This window comes from Camelus ferus, chromosome 4 (genome assembly GCF_009834535.1).
Source record: "Camelus ferus isolate YT-003-E chromosome 4, BCGSAC_Cfer_1.0, whole genome shotgun sequence".
In the NCBI taxonomy this organism is placed as follows: domain Eukaryota; kingdom Metazoa; phylum Chordata; class Mammalia; order Artiodactyla; family Camelidae; genus Camelus; species Camelus ferus.
The window spans coordinates 62,565,025-62,583,161 of record NC_045699.1 but is presented as its reverse complement, the minus strand read 5'-3'; the positions used below and the strand labels follow the sequence as shown (position 1 = coordinate 62,583,161).

At 35.7% G+C, this 18,137-nt stretch overlaps 1 protein-coding gene across 1 annotated transcript in view; it reads left to right on the top strand.

The window, feature by feature from the left end:
- Window positions 1-18,137, top strand: part of MEGF9 (multiple EGF like domains 9) — a 74,985-nt gene that overhangs the window by 37,465 nt on the left and 19,383 nt on the right. The gene's annotated exons all lie outside the window — the stretch shown is intronic.

The window sequence follows — 18,137 nt, the reverse complement described above, 5'->3', positions numbered from 1 at the left end:
AAAGAACTTTTAGCTCCTTGGCAGAAAAGTTTCTTTATACTTAACAATAGATATTTTGGATGCTTTATAAATCACATTGTATAGTATTATATCATACTGTATTTCTATCAAAAATACAGAAGTGAAGTTGGTTAAGAAGTATATACTCTCAAATGCAGTAATCATCAACGTTTATGATGCTTAGTATTTTTAGTTAACTGTCTAAATCCTCACAACTCCCTTTATGTAGGCTATTAAATTACAAAGATAATAAGTGGTAGAGAAGGAATTCCAAATTTGGTCTTCGAAGTCCAGTGTCCTTATCACCATGCCGTATGACTTCTAAAATGAGAAAACTGATAATCACTTTGTTATTTGAGGTGGAGAATATAATAGTTGCATACCATTGCTCTCTTTACTCACCTGAAAACATGCCTGCACAAATTATATACTAAACGTTCATATATTTCTTACCATTTTATTTACTTATTTATTTATTTATTTGCCAAAAATGTCTACCCTGAGTCTTCTTGTTTTTAAGATTTTTTTTGAGCAATTTTAAGTTTACAACAAAGTTGACAAGAAGGTACAGAAACCTCCCATATACCCCTTCTCCACCCACATGCATAGTTGTTGCTTTTATTTACCAGCGTGGTACTTTTTTTTTTTTAAACTAAGGATGAACGTACACAGACACATCATAATCACCAAAGCCCACAGTTCACCTTAGTTTGAATAACAGTGTAATGACATAGATACACATTGTTATAAAGTCATACAAAGTATTTTCACTTCTCTAAAAACATTCTGTACTCCAGAATGGCATACGGAATCTTTCTTTTTTCCTTTGAAAAGAGGTTCAAAGCCTTATGTCTTGCCATTTTAAAAGATGAGATTTGCATAAGTTTGTTCAACTTAGTATCTAGTGGCTTGTGCACTACTTCTTTTAGAATAAGATTCTGCAAACACATTTGCTTGGATACTTTTGGAGAGATAAATAACTACCATATTGGAGGAGAAAGAAATGAGAGAATTGAGAGTTTTAGAAGCTGGAGCAAAAGGGAAAAAGTAATACTAATATTTATGTAATATCTTACTGTTTTCATAAGTCTTTTACAAATTATTTTTGATTTATCTTTTCCTTGACTATGAACTTCATTAAGTGACATAGGCTAAAACATAATTCTGAAAATAGGTAGTTACTATGAAGTAGTGGAAAGGTGCACTGGACTAATGATCCACATGTCTAGGGCAGGGGCCTATAAACCAAGTCCATGAACCAAATCCAGCCCACTGCCTGTTTTTGTAAATAAGGCATCTTTGAAACACAGATGCTCCCCTTTTGTTTATGCATTAGCTGTGGCTACTCTTGTGCTGCAGTGGCAGGGCACACTGGCTAGCTGTGACAGAGACCGTATGCCCTCTAAGCCGAAAATACTTCTTGTCTGGCTCTGTAAGAGTAAGTTTGCCAACCCCTGGTTCAGGGTTCCAGTCATGGTGGGTATTGCCTGGTAAGCATGTAGCTTTGGTCAAGTCCCTTTACTTTTTTTAAGCATTTGTCTTTTCATTTGTGAGGTGGAGGTGATAAACCATGTCCTATCATCCTCCTGCATAGAGTTGTTTTGTCTTAAGGATCAAGCAAGACAAGGCATGTGTAAATTTTTACAATCTGTACTTGTTAGATAGACAATAAAAATAGTAATAGTGACCAGTTACTGAGCACGTCCTATAGGCTAAGGCACTGTGCTAACTGGTGTGTGTGCGTCGTCTCCTTTAATCTTCACAAAAATGCCCTTGAAGAAAGCATGGTTATTTTCCTACTTTGTGAGAATTTTGATGTTTAGAGAATATAGTTAACTTGCCTAAGTTTACAAGCTAAATCTGCTGTTCAATCCAGTTGAACAAATACAATGAACAAATGCTTATTCGGTGAAGCAGAATGACTTCACAGTTAATGTTTTTCCTAGTGGAAAGCCTCTTGGTATTTAACACCAGATATCTTAGAATGTAATCAATTCAATGTGTTTTGGCTGATGAGTATATAAGAAACATTTATATTTATGTCCCAGAAACTCAATAAGGCCCTATACAACATTGTAAACAAAATAATATGTGAGACGTCTTATGTTAAATTCCAAATATAATTGGTAGAATTTCAGAATCTCGGGTAGACAATTTGTAAAGTGCACCACATGTCAACAAAGAGGACGTGCAGCATGTCACTGCGTACGAAGCAACTCTTGACCACCATAGGAATTGTTTTTGATGAGGAAGTGATGTTTGAAGCATTTTTACATCCTAACAAGGGATTTGTTAGACATATACAGGTGTGTGTTTTACCGTGTGTGTGTTTATTGTGTTTTAGTTACAGTTTAGGAGGTTGATTGGTGGTTTTGGGTTAACATGTAAAGTGTTACAATTTTTTTCATTTAAAATATTGGAAAATAGGTTCCTTGTTAGCATTTATGCAGAATATCTGATTTTCAGTAAGACGACTGATGCAAGGCAGTAGTGGAAGATATTATTATTATTATTATTATTATTATTATTATTATTACCCGTTCTACATGGACTACTTTCTATGTGTACCTGATAGGTTCTTTTATCCTTATAGGTCTTTTTAAAAAATAAGTAATATATGATTTTTTACTATCTGCATAATGTCAAAGTATGTCAATTTTTTTTCACATCCTTTACAACCGTCTTCTACGTCTTCCAAGGAAGGACCTTGCTTCCCCTGCAGCCCTTACAAGTGATGGCTGTTTTTACTTTCTCACTTCTCTTACGTCTGGACTTGGAGTTGGAATAGATGCCTTCCTTGTTCCTCATCGCTGCTCCCAGAGGGCTCTCCCTCCTGACTCACTGTTGTCTCCCTGTTACTGCATCTGTCAAAATTCTGGGTGATTTCACTGTCTATAGATGATCCTAACAATGCATTGGCCTTTCAGTTTCTTGATCTCTCTTCCAATAAGTTTTCCTCCATGCTCCTGCTAATCTTTATTTCTTTTACTTGCTCTATTTCTTGATTGTCTTTGGCCCCAAGGATAGGCATATTAAAAATTTGAGATAAATCTATAGTTCTTTTCTATGAGTTACTGCAGAGTAATATTTAATTCAAAATTTTTAAACAGTATTATTTCAGAATGTCAGGCAATTTGTCAGAACAAGCAGTGCCTCACAAAAGTCATTTAAAAACCTGTACTTAAAGAAAGTCATTAGAAGGGAGGCATGGAAGCTCTAAATCCAGCTCTAAGCACCGCATTTCTTACTACCAGAGAGGAAGTTAAACTGACATGAGACTAGAGGAACAGAAATAGGAAGTTTCAGGACTATGTACTTTGGCAAGAACATATGGGTGAACCATGAGGAAACATCTCTTTGTTTTGCTCTTCTATAAATTATATGTGGGTGAGTTAAGGGAAAAAGGAAATTATAGGCAAATAGTGTGATTTGTAGTAGGAAGGAAGTGGAATCTGAAATTAGTAGACTTTGCTACCATTCTTGATTTATCCACTTACTAACTGTATGACCTTAAGATGGTTGACCTCTCTGAGCCTCAGTGTTTTCATCTGTAAAATAGGATTAATATATATAACATGAAGGATTTTTGTGAGAATTAACTTGTGTGTGTGTATGTATGTGTCTGTGAATGTGAGTGTGTATACCTGCTTACATTGTAACTGGCACTTAGATTCTGCTCAGTAACACCCTAGTAGTTGAATCTAGTTTTGTTTGTTTGTTTTTTAAGTGAGGAATAGCATTGGTGACTCACAAAAGAGGAGAATTAAATCAAGCAGGCTTGGGGATGAGTAGGGATGGAGGCAGTTTGTTTCTGTTGGTAGGCTGAAAAAGAAAGTGTTCTTTATAAAAGAAGAGTTTAGCCTTATTTTCTTCCATTTTCATAAAGAAACCTATTATACCTTTTAAGATTGGACACTTCATATTTTTGAATAATAATAGCTGAACTTAATTGAATACATGCTAGGCACTATCCTAAGGCCTTTACATGTAGTAATTCATTTAATTCTCACAGCAACCATATCAAGTAGGTGCTATTATTATTCTTTTCTCATTTATACAGGAAAAGAATTGCAAGTTGGTAATTTGCCTAACTTATGACATAGTAGCCAGTTAATAAGAGTTGAGATGGGAACATATGCAGTCCTGATCTAGAGTATAGATCAGAATTTCTCAGAGTTTCAGATACTGAGCCAGGTGAGTGAGTATTATAAGAAACTTTGATGCTGTGGTGCTGACTTCTTGATATTTTATAGGAATTTCTCCCTATTATGTAGTTCATGATATATAAATAACTCTCCTTGGGAAGGACTAATCCTAGTTTTAGCTTAGTAGACATTGAAAATATTAGAGAAAGTTTATAAATATATGCTAAATTTCTGAATAGAGTAGCTTAGAGTGGGGAAAAAACCCCAGGAATAATAAGGAATAGATTCCCAGAGAAGGTGGGAACTGAAATGTGCCTTACATGTAGGTTATGCTTTGAGAAGGCAGAGAGGTGAGAAAAAAGATTTCCTAAGGTTATACAATGAGGTGAACAATCTGATCTCCTAATACCTATGCAAATTCTCTTTTATCTTGACCTCCTTGATCTCCTTTTTAAAAGAAATGGAAGTAGAAAGGTGGACTCAGGGTGGGATGGGATAAACTGGGAGTTCGAGATTTGCAGATACTAATATATACATAATAGATAAATAACAAATTTATACTGTATAGCACAGGGAACTATATTCAGTATCTTGTAGTAACTTACAATGAAAAAGTATATGAAATGAATATATATATGCTCGTGTATGACGGAAGCATTATGCTGTACACCAGACATTGACACAACATTGTAAAATGCCTATACTTCAATAAAATATATATATATATATATATGTATACAAAAAAAGAGTAAGTGGAAAAAAGTTTTCATGAAATAAATCTATTGTTTTTGTACCCTTAAGAAAGAAAAGAAAAGTGGACTCAGTTCTGTCCTAATTCTCTCATACATCTAATGTCCATGAATGAACAGCTGGCTTTTGAAACATCTATCTCCCTGTTCTTTCTGCCCATATAATTCAGTGGGAGTTGCCCCAGTGAGGGTTGCATTTGGCTGCAGGAGCCAGATGTGGGTTGAGCAATGTCTTTGTCAGCAAACACAAGGCCCTTTATGTACTGACAGATGGCCACCCCCTCACATCACCATTGGTGTTCCAACCTGTTTAATTGGGAAGGAGTTGGTCTACAATATCTTAACTTTTCATTTTGCTTTTGCATTTCTGATATTTTTCTGATTCACATTTGGACATATGTTTAATAAATGAATAGAGAAATCAGGCAATCATTTTATCTCAATAAAGACGTCCACCTAGTGAGATCCTGAATCTCTTAATGCAGCCTTGGAATGTTGTCCGGGTTGACTTTGTATGTAAGCAGTTATATATTGATTTGAGATTTTTTTTAATGTATGTAACTATGTAGTTGGTTACTGTACAAGGTACATCATTTAAACTGTCTCTGTGAGAAAACAAAAAAGTTCTGTTGTGATGTAACATGCTTTTCCATAAAACCTGTACAGTGTGTTTTGAAATATTTACTGCTTTGCATTTTTAATTATGGGAATGTGCCCCAGGACAGAGGGCAAAATTTTACTCATGAAATAAACTTATGCTGAAATACATATCAAGTAGAAAGATGACAGAATCTCCAAGACTCACATTCGTATGGGGCTCTGAAAATCATCTCTTGTGTAATAATCAGGAGTAACAGTGGCTTGTGTAAACTCTTATTTATTACCTTGCCTATAATTCTGGGATATCAAGAAAAAGTTATCTGATCACTAGAAACAAAAATGGAGGAAACCTTTGTTGTTTTATTTACTCATTTGATGTAATAAAAGCATTGCATTTGCCAACTGTATATCAAAAGACATTATCCCTGTGCTCAAGGAACTTGAAGTGGAAAGACAGAAATACAAACAAAATATGAGTATTTATAAAGTACACAGGAGATTCAGGGAGGTCTAGTGAGGAAGGTGAATTGAAATTGAAATCTGAAGGATGAGTAGAAGTCTGTATGAAGGAACAAGCCATCTTGAGTAGACTGCAGTGGCTCAGTATTTCTTAAAGGCAGGGAACACTTGACAGTGGTAGAGAGGAAGGGTTGAAAAGGTGAGACTTTTGTCTGTTGGTTTACTGTTGTCTCTCTAACACCTAAAACAGTGCCTGATACAAGGTAGACTCAGTAAATACTTGATGAATAAACAGAATGAATGAATGGATGAAGAATAAACAGGGCCAGACCATGAAGGGCCTGGTATGCCATGAAGAACATTGAAATAAGGAGTAATATCGGATTTGCTCTTTAGAAATATTACTCTATCAGAACTCTGATGGATAGAGAGAGTGAGCTCAGGCAAAGAGACCACGGAGAAGACTATTGAGTAACAATCCAAGGAAGAGAAGTTAAAGGCCTGATCCACGGAATTGACATTGGCATTGGCAGCGGTGCTGGTGAAGAGGGAACCAATGTAAGAGATAAAAATCTGCAGAACTGGATAGAGTAAGAGAGAGAGACAGATATGACTCCCATGTTTCTTTCTGGCTCTGGCACAGGAGTAAAGAGATAGTCTGTTAATTAGATAAAGAATGCAGGTGGGTAAACAAGTTGGAGGGAGATAATGATGATGTTATGTTCCAAACATGTTCATTTTGAAGTGTCTGTGGGACATTCAGAGATGTCTGGTAGCCAGTTGCACATACATTATATGCCAAACTCAGGAAATCTTATAAGCCAGCATATTCTTATGCTCTTTTAGAGGAGACAAAACAAAGCCTCATAGCTTTAACTTTACTTAAAATTAACTTTATTCTATACCCCAATCATTATTCTTACAATTAAACCAATTTCTAATTAAATGAACTTTTTTTGGGTACACTTCAATATTTTTTTCCTTGAAGGTGGAATCTTAAAAGATAGCTATCTTGGTCATAAAGCAGGTAACTGATCTTAGCCTTTATCCTTTTGTGGTTCATTTGTTTCAATAAATGTTTCTACAGTGCCAAATGGTTTATGTCTTAGAAAATAAATACACCAAGATTCATGTCAAGTTCACAGTAAAACAGATTAGACTAAAATTTGTTAATAAATGGCCAGGCAGGGGCTTATTCAGAAAAAGGCATTGAGTGCATTGAGATTTAAGTGTAAATAATGCATGTCTATTAAAGTTTGGAAAGCTCTGTGTGTTTTTCAGTGCATTTCTATCTTAAATCCTCCCTTCATATAGAGCATGATCTGCCCTCCTGGTCTTCTAATTATTAACTAGATAGCATCTGTCGTCAAATGAGTGAAAAAAAAACCAAACAAAACACTTTGTCCTCCCAGCTATTGGTGACCTTTGTGAACATTAACATAACATGTCACAGTGAATTGATACAGGTGCTATTGATCAGACATGTAATTTTTCCTCAACTGTATTGCTGAGTCCTCTACTTGTTTTATTCAATTAAGCCACTTTTAGGCCAGTCTGGACTTTTTTAAAGAAATATTTTAAAGTTAAAGTTTTATTATTGATAATATTAAAATATTATTTATTTTGCTTCTTCTGAGAGGCTCCCCCAAATCTACAGTTACATATATGTTTATAGTACAAATAAAGTTCATGTAAATGCAGTATTTGCTACCAAGGTATTCATTTGTTCAACAAATTATGTGCAGGATAATTTAATAGACCTTGTGGGAAATAAAGAAGACAGTGGGAAGACCAAAAGAGTTTCTAGTCTAGTAAGGTCACTGAGAAATACAGATATATATAAATGATTGTAATACAAAGTAAAAATTGACCCATATCATAAAATGTAAAATGTTTAGGGGATTAAGAAACTGGGCGATACCATTTTAGCTGGAAAGGTCAGAGATGATTTCATTGAGGAGATAGGCTTTGACCTCAGTTTTGAAGGAAGGAAAGGATTGAGACACACAGAAGCGGAAAAGAGCATTACTGAACAGGAAACGGTGAGATTAACGTCTCAGAGATGTGCTTACACAGGATGGAAGGTGGAAGAGGAGTGAGGGCAGAGCAGATAAATCTGGCAAGTCCTGCTGGGGTCAGATCCCAGAGGGTCTTAAGGGCCAGACCGATGATGTGGATTTTATGCACAAAGCAATGTTTGAGCAGATGAAAGGTCAGCACTGTGTTCTGGCAGCAGTCGGATGAGCAGATGTGAGTAGAGGGAGGTCAGGGACGGAGTGAAACCTAGTGAGGTAGGAGACGGTGTTGAGAGAAGGGAGAACAGTAAGCATGGTGATCTGTCCCGTGGTAGTGTTTCTGCACATAATTCTCTAGAAAGTTTATGATTTTTGCATTAACACACACAAACCTAAAGCCAGTTTGTGTTTCTAAGTTAAGTTTAGGGAATTGCTCAGTCCCAGGGTTCCTTCTCGGTAAGCCGTACGCTTACCGTTCTTCCTTTGTTGCAGCTGCAGGAGTTGAATCTGCTGTCCTCTGCTTCAGTAGTCATCACCACCCACTGTATCCCATGGGATTTTTATTCCCCCATAAGCCTTGCCGCTGAGTGTCGAGCAGTGTCCCCATACCCATGTTCTTTCTGTGTTGCTAAAAATAAATCTGAAGGCCCTTTCCCTTTTAAGAATTATAAAAACAATTCATCTTCATAGAGAGGCCTGTGGGGGTAGCAAATATAATAGATATGGAGAAGTTGAAGGCTTATATAACTGACAGACTTTCCACAAACAGAGTTCAAGGGTAGGCATACCTCTTTTATTTTTCCAGTGAATTACTCTGACATATGCCTTAATAGCATAAATCAGTGCCCTCCTTTTGAGTCAATCTATTCCCCAACAATTAAGTACTAATTTTCCAGTAACTCTAGGAGTCAGTCAATCCTCCTCTAATGCTGAGCATCAGAGGAATGTGATTCTGATCAGTTCACTGATCTTATTGTTCCTCAGTCCTGTATGAGATTGCTGGGTTGAGGCCCGGCTAATCATGACAAGACATCAGACAAACCCAAATTGAACATTTTACAAAATACCTAACCAGTACCCTTCAAAAGCTTCAAGGTCATAAAAATCAAGGAAGGACCAAGAAACTGTCAGATTGGAAGAGACCAAGGAGATAAGTAAATGTAAGGTGATATCCTGGATTGGATCCTGGAACAGGAAAAGGGCCTTAGTGTAAAAATTAGGGAAATCTGATAAAGTCTGTAGTTTAGTTAATAGCATTATAGCAATGTGAATTTTCAGTTTTGATGAATGTTCCATGGTTATATGAGAAGTTAACATTAGGGGAAGTTGGGTGAGTGGTATACAAGAATCCTCTGTACTATCTTTGCAACTTTTCTCTAAATCTAATATTATTTCAAAATAAAAAGTTAATACAATTGTTTTTTGGAGCAGTCAGTCAAGGGAGTATGGATAGTATTACTGTCTTATTAAGAGGGCAGAATTGGTCCTGGTGACAATTCTTAGCCCTGGGTCCAGAAGAGGAATTTAAATAAGGAAATGAACTTACTTTGCTGGCGTAAAGATCTGCCACTTTAGGATGTATGATCTTGTGGTTGGAATATACAATCAAATTCATAGCCTATTTTAATATTCTAAATATATTTTTTTCCCTAAAGTTTTAAAAGAAGAGCTTCTAAAGCTTATGTTAGTAGATTTACGTTGAAATAGAAGAATGTTTGTTCCCACAGAGAAGACTTTGTCTTCCCCGTGTCCCTTGAAAGAAAATTAAATCAGCATGACTTTTTCCATCTCAGATGCTTTTTTTCATAGCAAGAAATATGTTTCCTACAGGGTAGTGAGATATATGGGACTATTCATCTTTTTTCTCCTTGGATTTGCTTTCCACTCAGAATACCTAAATTTGTCAATACCAGAAACAGATTTGGATTTGAAGTTTCTCAAGATTTCCTTTAGAAAAGAGCATAAGAGCTTCAGCCATGATTATATTGATATTCAAACTGTATAGGACTAGTTTAAAATTATTAATTTCATTATTATTAAAATCACTATTAAGATTTTTTATTTATTAATTCTCTGGTATGATATATTCCATGGGTTTCAACAATTTGGGTTTTTTAAGCTTGCTCCTGTGTTTATAAATTCAGTAGGTTTCTAGGGAATGTTGATAACTAATATCTGTAAAGTCATTTACAAATAGTGATGTAATAGTAACGTTCTCCTGTACATTTTCGTATTTGATTCCAACAACAACCCTGAGAGATAGGTAACTATTGTTATCCACCAAATTACAGGTGAAGAGTAATACTTGAGAGGTTACATGACAAGCCCAAGGATGGATATCTGTTAAATACCAGAGTGAGAAGAGTCATTGCAAGATCTTCTGACACCATATCCCATGTTCCTTCTGTTACATTGAACTCCCATGGCACAGCAGTTCTGGGTTAGTATGTGCCCCTGTGCTCGAGGTCAGGAGTTCTTAACTAAGACAGGGAAGCACATGAAATGTAATGTAGAATATGTGCATTTTTCTGTGGAGAAGTTCTGTAACATTCAATAGATTCTCAGAGACCTGAAATACCATCAAATTTAAGAAGTTTTCTGAATACTCTATAGAAGGACATAGACATTCTTCTCACATTGCCAAAAGCAGGGATGAAAATATGGCTTATATTATCAATAACAGAATCCCTTCATCTCTCTGCCAATTCCTAACACAGACACTATGACCATCTCTTTAAGTTTTATTTTTCCTGATCTTGAATTGATTTCTTAAAAGAGTTCTGTAGTTAAATAGAATGTCCAGTAAAACAGGTATTATAGATACTTGAAAGAAAAGTTTTTGCAGGGAAATATATAGTTTTAACTTTCTTGACTAAACTGTTTTTTACCTACAGAAGCTGCATAATTCAGCAGGAAGAACAGAAGGAAATTAGCATCTAATGAACCTTGTTAACCCTGAATGCTTGATGTTTTACACATATAACCTCTCTGGCTTCTCCTAATAACTTAGCTATCTTGCTCTCAGAGGCCGAGTTACTTAGCTACAGTATGGCATACCTAGTAAGTGGCAGAGCTTAGACTCGAGTCCAGGTCTGTCTGACGCCAAGGCTCTCCTCACTGTACCCTGTAACAGAGTGGGCAAATTAGATATGGCGGTGTGAGTCTCAGTGTAAGTGCAGGTCTGAGTGTGGGTTAGCATGATTCATCCACCTGGGAACTGGCCCACGGAGACATAAATCTGAAGTCAGATCTGGGCTATAATGAAAATAAGTATTGCAAAGAAGAAGACAACTTGAAATAATGAGACTATCTGTAAAGAATCATTTAAAAGGCAGGAATTGGCACATTACGAATAACAAAACTGAGTCCACCTGACTTACTGGAGCCTAAATGGCAGGCATTTGGCATATAAGAGATCTAAAAACAAGTGGCATGGACCTAGCCATTGCGGTGGGAAGTGGGGAGGCAGGGCAACTGGGACCAGGAGCCAGGCATTGAGAAACTAGGGACAATAGTAATAATTCAGTCATTGAGAAAATAAGGGACTAAGGTCAGAGGAACCAGTCAGCAAATGGAACTTAATGATAGACAGATCACTGAGGTTGTTTGTTGTAAGTACCCTCTCCTCAGGTCAGAACTGATGCCAAATAAAGGGTTCAGTACTAAGCCTGTAAGTGGAAATTAAGCAGCTTTACCAGTCAGGGCTGGGAGTATTAAAAGTAGGGAGGGAAATAAGAGCAGTCATATTTTTCCAATTGATCTAGTGCAGTGGTTCTCTGAGTATGGTCCCCAGACCAGTATTAGCATAACCTGGGAATTGGTTAGAAATGCAAGTTCTTGGGGCCAACCTTAGACCTATTGAATCAGAAATTCTGGGGTAGGGCCCAGCAATCAGTGTTACAGCAAGCCTTCCCGATGATTCTAACGCAGGCTTAAGTTTGAACACCACTGACCTAGTGGACAATATGTTGCCCCCTAAAACCTAATGTCAACCTACATGCAGTGGAAAGCCAGAACTCATAAGGAGTAGCCTTGCTTGGAGCATTCTAGCTTCTGTTCTTTGTTTCTATGAGGATTATATAAACTAAAGAGGCCCTGTTAGCAGGGTCATAATAGAATATTGAGGTTAAGCAAAACAGACTTTTCTTTGAGGGCTAGTAATTTTTTTTCTGTCTGCTCTTCTTTGTCCTACTTTGAAGGACAAAACCTAAGGGGTCACTGTCTTCCAAGGTTGATTGATCCATCATGGACCAGTCATTAAAGGCCTCATTTTGCTCACTTAGAATAAATATCCCATTTCTAAGATTCTAAGAGGTTTATTTAAATGTGATGTAAGTGTCAAGATTAGGTGCTTAGAAAATATTAAATGGACTAAATCAAAGACATGTATTGCACTCAGAAGGCATCATGAGTTAATGAAGACAGATACATAGGTTTTGGAGCCAGATTACATAATTATTAAACAAAACAGTCTGAATGTTTATCATGTGCCAGGCACTGTGCTAGGCCCTGGGAATAGAGCAGTGGAGAAAAACAAATAAAACCCCCTGATTTCGTAGAACTGACATTATTGATGGGGGAGAGAGATAACAAACAAGAAAATAAATATATGTATATTATATTAAATAATAAGAGATATTATAATTTTAGATAATGTGGCTACCCAAGGCCTTGTTGAGACTATGGCATTTGAATAAATAACAGAAGAAGTGAGGGAGCATGTTGTGTGGATTCCTTAAGGGAAGGGCATTGCTGACAGAGGAAACAGCAAAGACAGGGTTCCTGATGCAGGAACATGCCTAGCATATCTGAGCAAAAGCAAGGCGATTGTGGCTGAAGTGATGTAAGTTGAGAGGAGGTGTTAGGGGAGTACTAGATAAAGCAAAAATATATACACAGATATTCAGAATACTGTTCTTTCAGTATGTCTATATTTTCAAACATTTTTAATGTGAAAAATGGATGAAGGTAGAATAAAGCTATAGTAATTAAGGCAGTGTGATATATCAGTTCAGGAACAGACAAATAGAAAAGAAACAAAAAAGATAAACAAAAAAGAAAACCCAGAAATAACCCATGATTATAGAGATATTTGGCATGCAGCATGGGAGGTACTTAGGGATAAAAGGATGGACTTTTCAATGAATTGTACAAGAGCTTTGGTTATCTGTAAGGGAGAAAATGAGATTGGACCTCTTTTATCATATGCAAAAATAAAGGTCGGGTGCATTAAAAACCTAAATGTGAAAGGCAAAACATAAAGCTTTTAGGAAGTATCGTAATGACCTGGAGGTGTGGAAGGATTTCTTCAACAATAATATTAATGTAATGACAGTACTTACATAGTTTTTATTATGTGTCAGGCACTGTGCTACATGCTCAACACATACTAAGTTAATCTTGACAACAAACCAATGAGAGAGGTGCTATTATTTTCTCCATTTTGTAAGTGAGGAAACTGAGGCCCAAAGAGTGTAAGTAATTTACTTAAGGTCATGTGGCTGGTAAGTGATAAAGCTAAGGTTTGAATCCAGGTAGTCGAGGTCCAGAGTTCACATCTCAACACTTTGTTAAATTATAAAAACTTATAAAAAGAGTGGAAAGACAAGCCACAAACTGAGAGAAGATGATTGTAGCACATCAAACTGACAAAGGTTTGCTTTTCAAGAAATATATAAAGAACATGTGCAAATCTGTGTCAGAAATACTGGGGCAAACTCTTCATAGATAATAGGAAGCTCAGATGGCTAATAAACATGAAAACATGTTCCATCTCATTAATAATCAGGAGAATACAATTTAAAACTGCAGCATGATACCACTTCAAGCTGCCAAATGGGCAAAAATTTAAAAAGCTGATGATATCAAGTGTTGGTGAGGACATAGAGCAATGAGACCATTATTCCACTAGTAATGGGAGTACAAATTGTTACTGCCACTTTGGAAAACAGTTAGGCCTTGCCTGGTGAAGTTGATCATGCACAAGCTGTCTTACCTAGCAGTTCCAGTCCTTGGTAAATCCCTAGAGAAAAGCATACTCACGTGCACCAGAAGGAATGTACAAGAAGATTCACAGAAGCCTTTGGTATCCATAGTAACAAATGAAAGCTGCCCAAATGTCTAGAAGCATGAATAAATGAATACAGTCATGTTCATGTGATGAAATATAATACAGCAGAGAATCACGACTGACTACAGCTTTACAAATTTAGTGATGAATCTCAAAAGCATAATACTCTATTGAGCAAGAAAAAGAGTGAATCAAGTATATAATTATTTTTACTAATATGAAGTTTAAGAGCAGGCAAAACTATATGATATATTATTCAGTAATACATACAGAGATGGTAAAACTCTTAAAGAGCTAAAGAATCATTAATCTGGAGCAAGAGAAAGGGGTGCAGCAGAGGAGGGCCACGTTAAGGGGCTTCAAATGTCTCGCTAGTGGGTATCAAAGTGTTGAGCTTATTGTTCTTTATACTGTATTGTCTTTAAATGTATCTACTCTTGAATGAGTGATATATTTTGTAACTTAAAAACAAAGATTGAAAAACCTTTGCAAGGTTATGTAAATAAAGTTGTGAGGGGGAAAAAGAAAGCTTTGCAAGGAAGCTGGCTGGAATAGGGGTAAATGCAAATACAGGTAGGAAACTGAGCTCCCAAGTCTTAGAATGTCTTGAGGCAGATCAGAAGCAGTGTCTCATTTCTTTGGCAATTATTTTAAAATCTCATTCAACAGAGGAGATATTTTAAAATGATTGACGATTGAGCCAGGAGAATATTAACAAAAAAATCTTCTTGAAGTTTTGCAAGTCTACAAAGATGAGTACGTTAAATCCTCCTGAATTGCTTTCATTATGTACATGGAGGTAATCTGTAATAGGAAAGAGAGAAAAAAACATTATATTAGTAGGCAGAAGACCTAGGATCTACTTCTGATTACCCTCTGGCTGTGTGACCTTGAAAACTGAGTGGTTCATATTGCTGAATTTCTAACAATTGGTAATATTAATATTTTACCATATATGGAGCTACTAATATTTGGAAGACATTTAAATATGTAATTTTAGCTGATTTTCACAATCTTTTGAAACAAGGATTATTATTCTTATTTTTCAGATGTGGAAACTTAGCTTGCCCAGTAATCAAACAGCAGGAGAGTGGCAAAGCTGAGACTAATGAATATCATATTGTAAGGACTAAATTAAACAATGCCTATATAAATACAAATATAAATCCTTCTATATACTTTATTTATAACCCCATAGTAGGAACTCAGTGAAATGTTAATATTGCTTCCTGATCACTCCCCCACAGGCTTCAGATCTCAAAGGCTTAGGACTTGGGGAATAAAGGACTTGGTCCCAAGCACTCTCACTATCAACATTTTGGTTTAAACAGGTTTTTGTTTGCTCATCTGGAAACTAAGCCACCACTGATGCTGTCATTTCTGTGAAAAAAGTGAGTTCTAAATTCTAAGCACTACAAGTCAATTTTTAGAACACAGCATGTACACAGATTAAGTATTAATAATTATCCTTTTACTAGGCAAACCTTTCACAGTGGTTACAAAAGAATACAAATGTGAACATATACAAGAAGCATCTTCTTTCCAAGAAGATGATACTGGGACTTCATGCTTTTCCTCTTTTCAAAATGACTTCTGAAATGCAGAAATTTCTATCAAATAATGGAGTAATTGTGTGGGTTTGAGAATTCTTATGGCTGTATTTCTTCCATTAAAAAAAAGTGAAGAAAGTAAGAAATAGCTTTCCTAGTTTGAGTTTGCCTTCCCAAGTTGTGGCTCTGGAAATATGATACTTTTATTTTTTTTGACGTTAAGTTTTACTTCTGACCTTTCAAATAAACTTTTAAATTTGATTTTGGTAAGATCAGCTATCAGAAAATATTTTTGCACTTAGGCAATACCCTTTTTGAGTATTAAGAACTTCTGTCTGAATATGAATTTCCTCTAAACATATTTTAGACTATTTGCCCTCAAAAAACCAAAGAATGTTTAGCATAATAGCCCAATGTTTTCCACAATAAAGCTATCTTTTTTTTCCCTCCAGAAAAGGAGCTTTACTCATTGCATAATGGTCTTTTCCATGATTGTAGAAAGACAGAGGAACACTAAATGCAGATGGTCTTTTGCCAAAATGTCCAATTATTGAGCTTCTTTCATAACAAAAAAAGGAGAAACTATTTTTTTCATTACCTTCACAAACCATAACCCAAACATGAAACTGAGAATTGTGAATAACTTTTTTCATTTTGTTTATTTTCCCATGTAAAAGCTTTTTCTTGTTAGAAAAACTTTTCCTAGCTGCCTTTTAACATTACTTTTAATGTATTGGGAGAGCTTCCAATCAGCAATTTTCTGTTAATGTTGGACATTATTTTAACTAGTAGTTTTAGTTGCTGCCTAAACTAAATTGTTTTTAGTTATTAAAAGAGGCAGAAAAAGAAAATTGGTACATTTATCTATCTTTTTCTGTTTCGTGTTCTTTACATGTCAGAGTGCCAACATGTAAGCTGTCTGAGGAAGAAGCAAGGCTTCTGAATAAATTAATTTCCCCTAATTAGAACTGTATCTACAATTTGTAGTTACTCAGTGACTGAATTCAAACTGATAACATGATATCTAAACGTACGCCATACACATAATTATATAATTTATATCTTGTAAATCTTAGGAAAAAATAGACAGTATTTTTGATAATATAATGCATGCCAAGACATTTGATAATCTAGAAAAAAGTTAAAACAATTGGCTAACTGGTACAAAAGCGTATCAGGTCTCACCGGCTTTGGTACCGCTTAATGTAGGGTTTTGCTGATCCTTTCCCTTCTCAATTTAAAAATTTTCTTTCCAAAAACTGTTTCTACCATGTGTTCATAATGTGCTGTCTTTTCCTAGCCACATTTTTGCTCCAAACTAGTAATTACCCCATAAATTCTTCCATTTTTCTAGATTTGTTAACAGAGTTTTAAAAGTAAATAGTCTTGCCTGTCTTTGCCTACTAGAGATTCTAATTCATTCTCATTACAATCCATAGAAAAAAATTCAAGACCTGGGACCATTGTCATCATCTACATAGTTCTTTCATTCTTCAGTGTTGATTATATGCCAGACACTTTGCTCAGTACCCTGCATATGTGATCTTTAATTCTTACAATAACCCTGCGAAGTTTGGTATAATTATCTTCATTTTACAAATGAGAATACTGAGTCTAAGACAGAATAAGTGCTTAGACCCAGCTAGTTTCCAGCAGATCTGAATTTGAACCAAGCTCTCTCTGTCTCCTCAGGCTGTGAATTTTCCATAGACCCTGATACCTCCCTTCCTGTGTTCCACCCTTCCTACCCTAGTCAATGTGATTATAAAATAATGGAAATTCTGAAGACTCTTCACCCACTCATCTTAAACAAAACAGAACCTTTAAAAAGATATTTTGGTTAGTACTTGTATGACATAACCATGTACCATATCTTGAGATAATACACCACTGAATTTCCTCTTGAAAAATTACTAACTTCATGTCAGAAAATACATTATTTGTTTACATTTGAAAAGAGCAAATTTTTTAAGTGTTTAAATCTTGGAATAGTTATTCACACCTGTGAGTGTGTGATAAATTCTATAACTAAACACTGATACCAAAAGAAAATCTGAATAATTTTATTTGGGATAATTTAGGAATGTATAGGATGTGCTTAGTTATACATAGTGTAGCTTAGTTCCACCCTGTTTGTGCTTCCTTTATAAAATCATTAGTTCTTTACTAACAGCTAAGTCATGTCTATAAAAAAGTGATGCCAAGTGAGTGAATTCCACCTTAAATTATTTGTTAGTTGATCTCAGTAGCGTAGATTTCTGACTTCTCTTCAAAATCCGATTCTGTGCCCTTATTCTCCAGATATGAAGATGTGAGTCTTTGGTTCTTTCATTTTGAACCTATGGCTAAGCGTAAGTGGTCTGTTAGCAGGCCTTTTTTTCCCTCTTCTATTTTTTTTTCCATTGCATTTATATCATTGACCTTTGCTTCAAAAAGCATTCAGCAGTCTTTAACAGAGGGAGACCATGAAAGCGGGTGTTGTAAAGGCTTTATTCTGTAAAAGAAGTCACACAGGCAAAGCTTTATTTTTGCTGAGTGATTTAATTCTT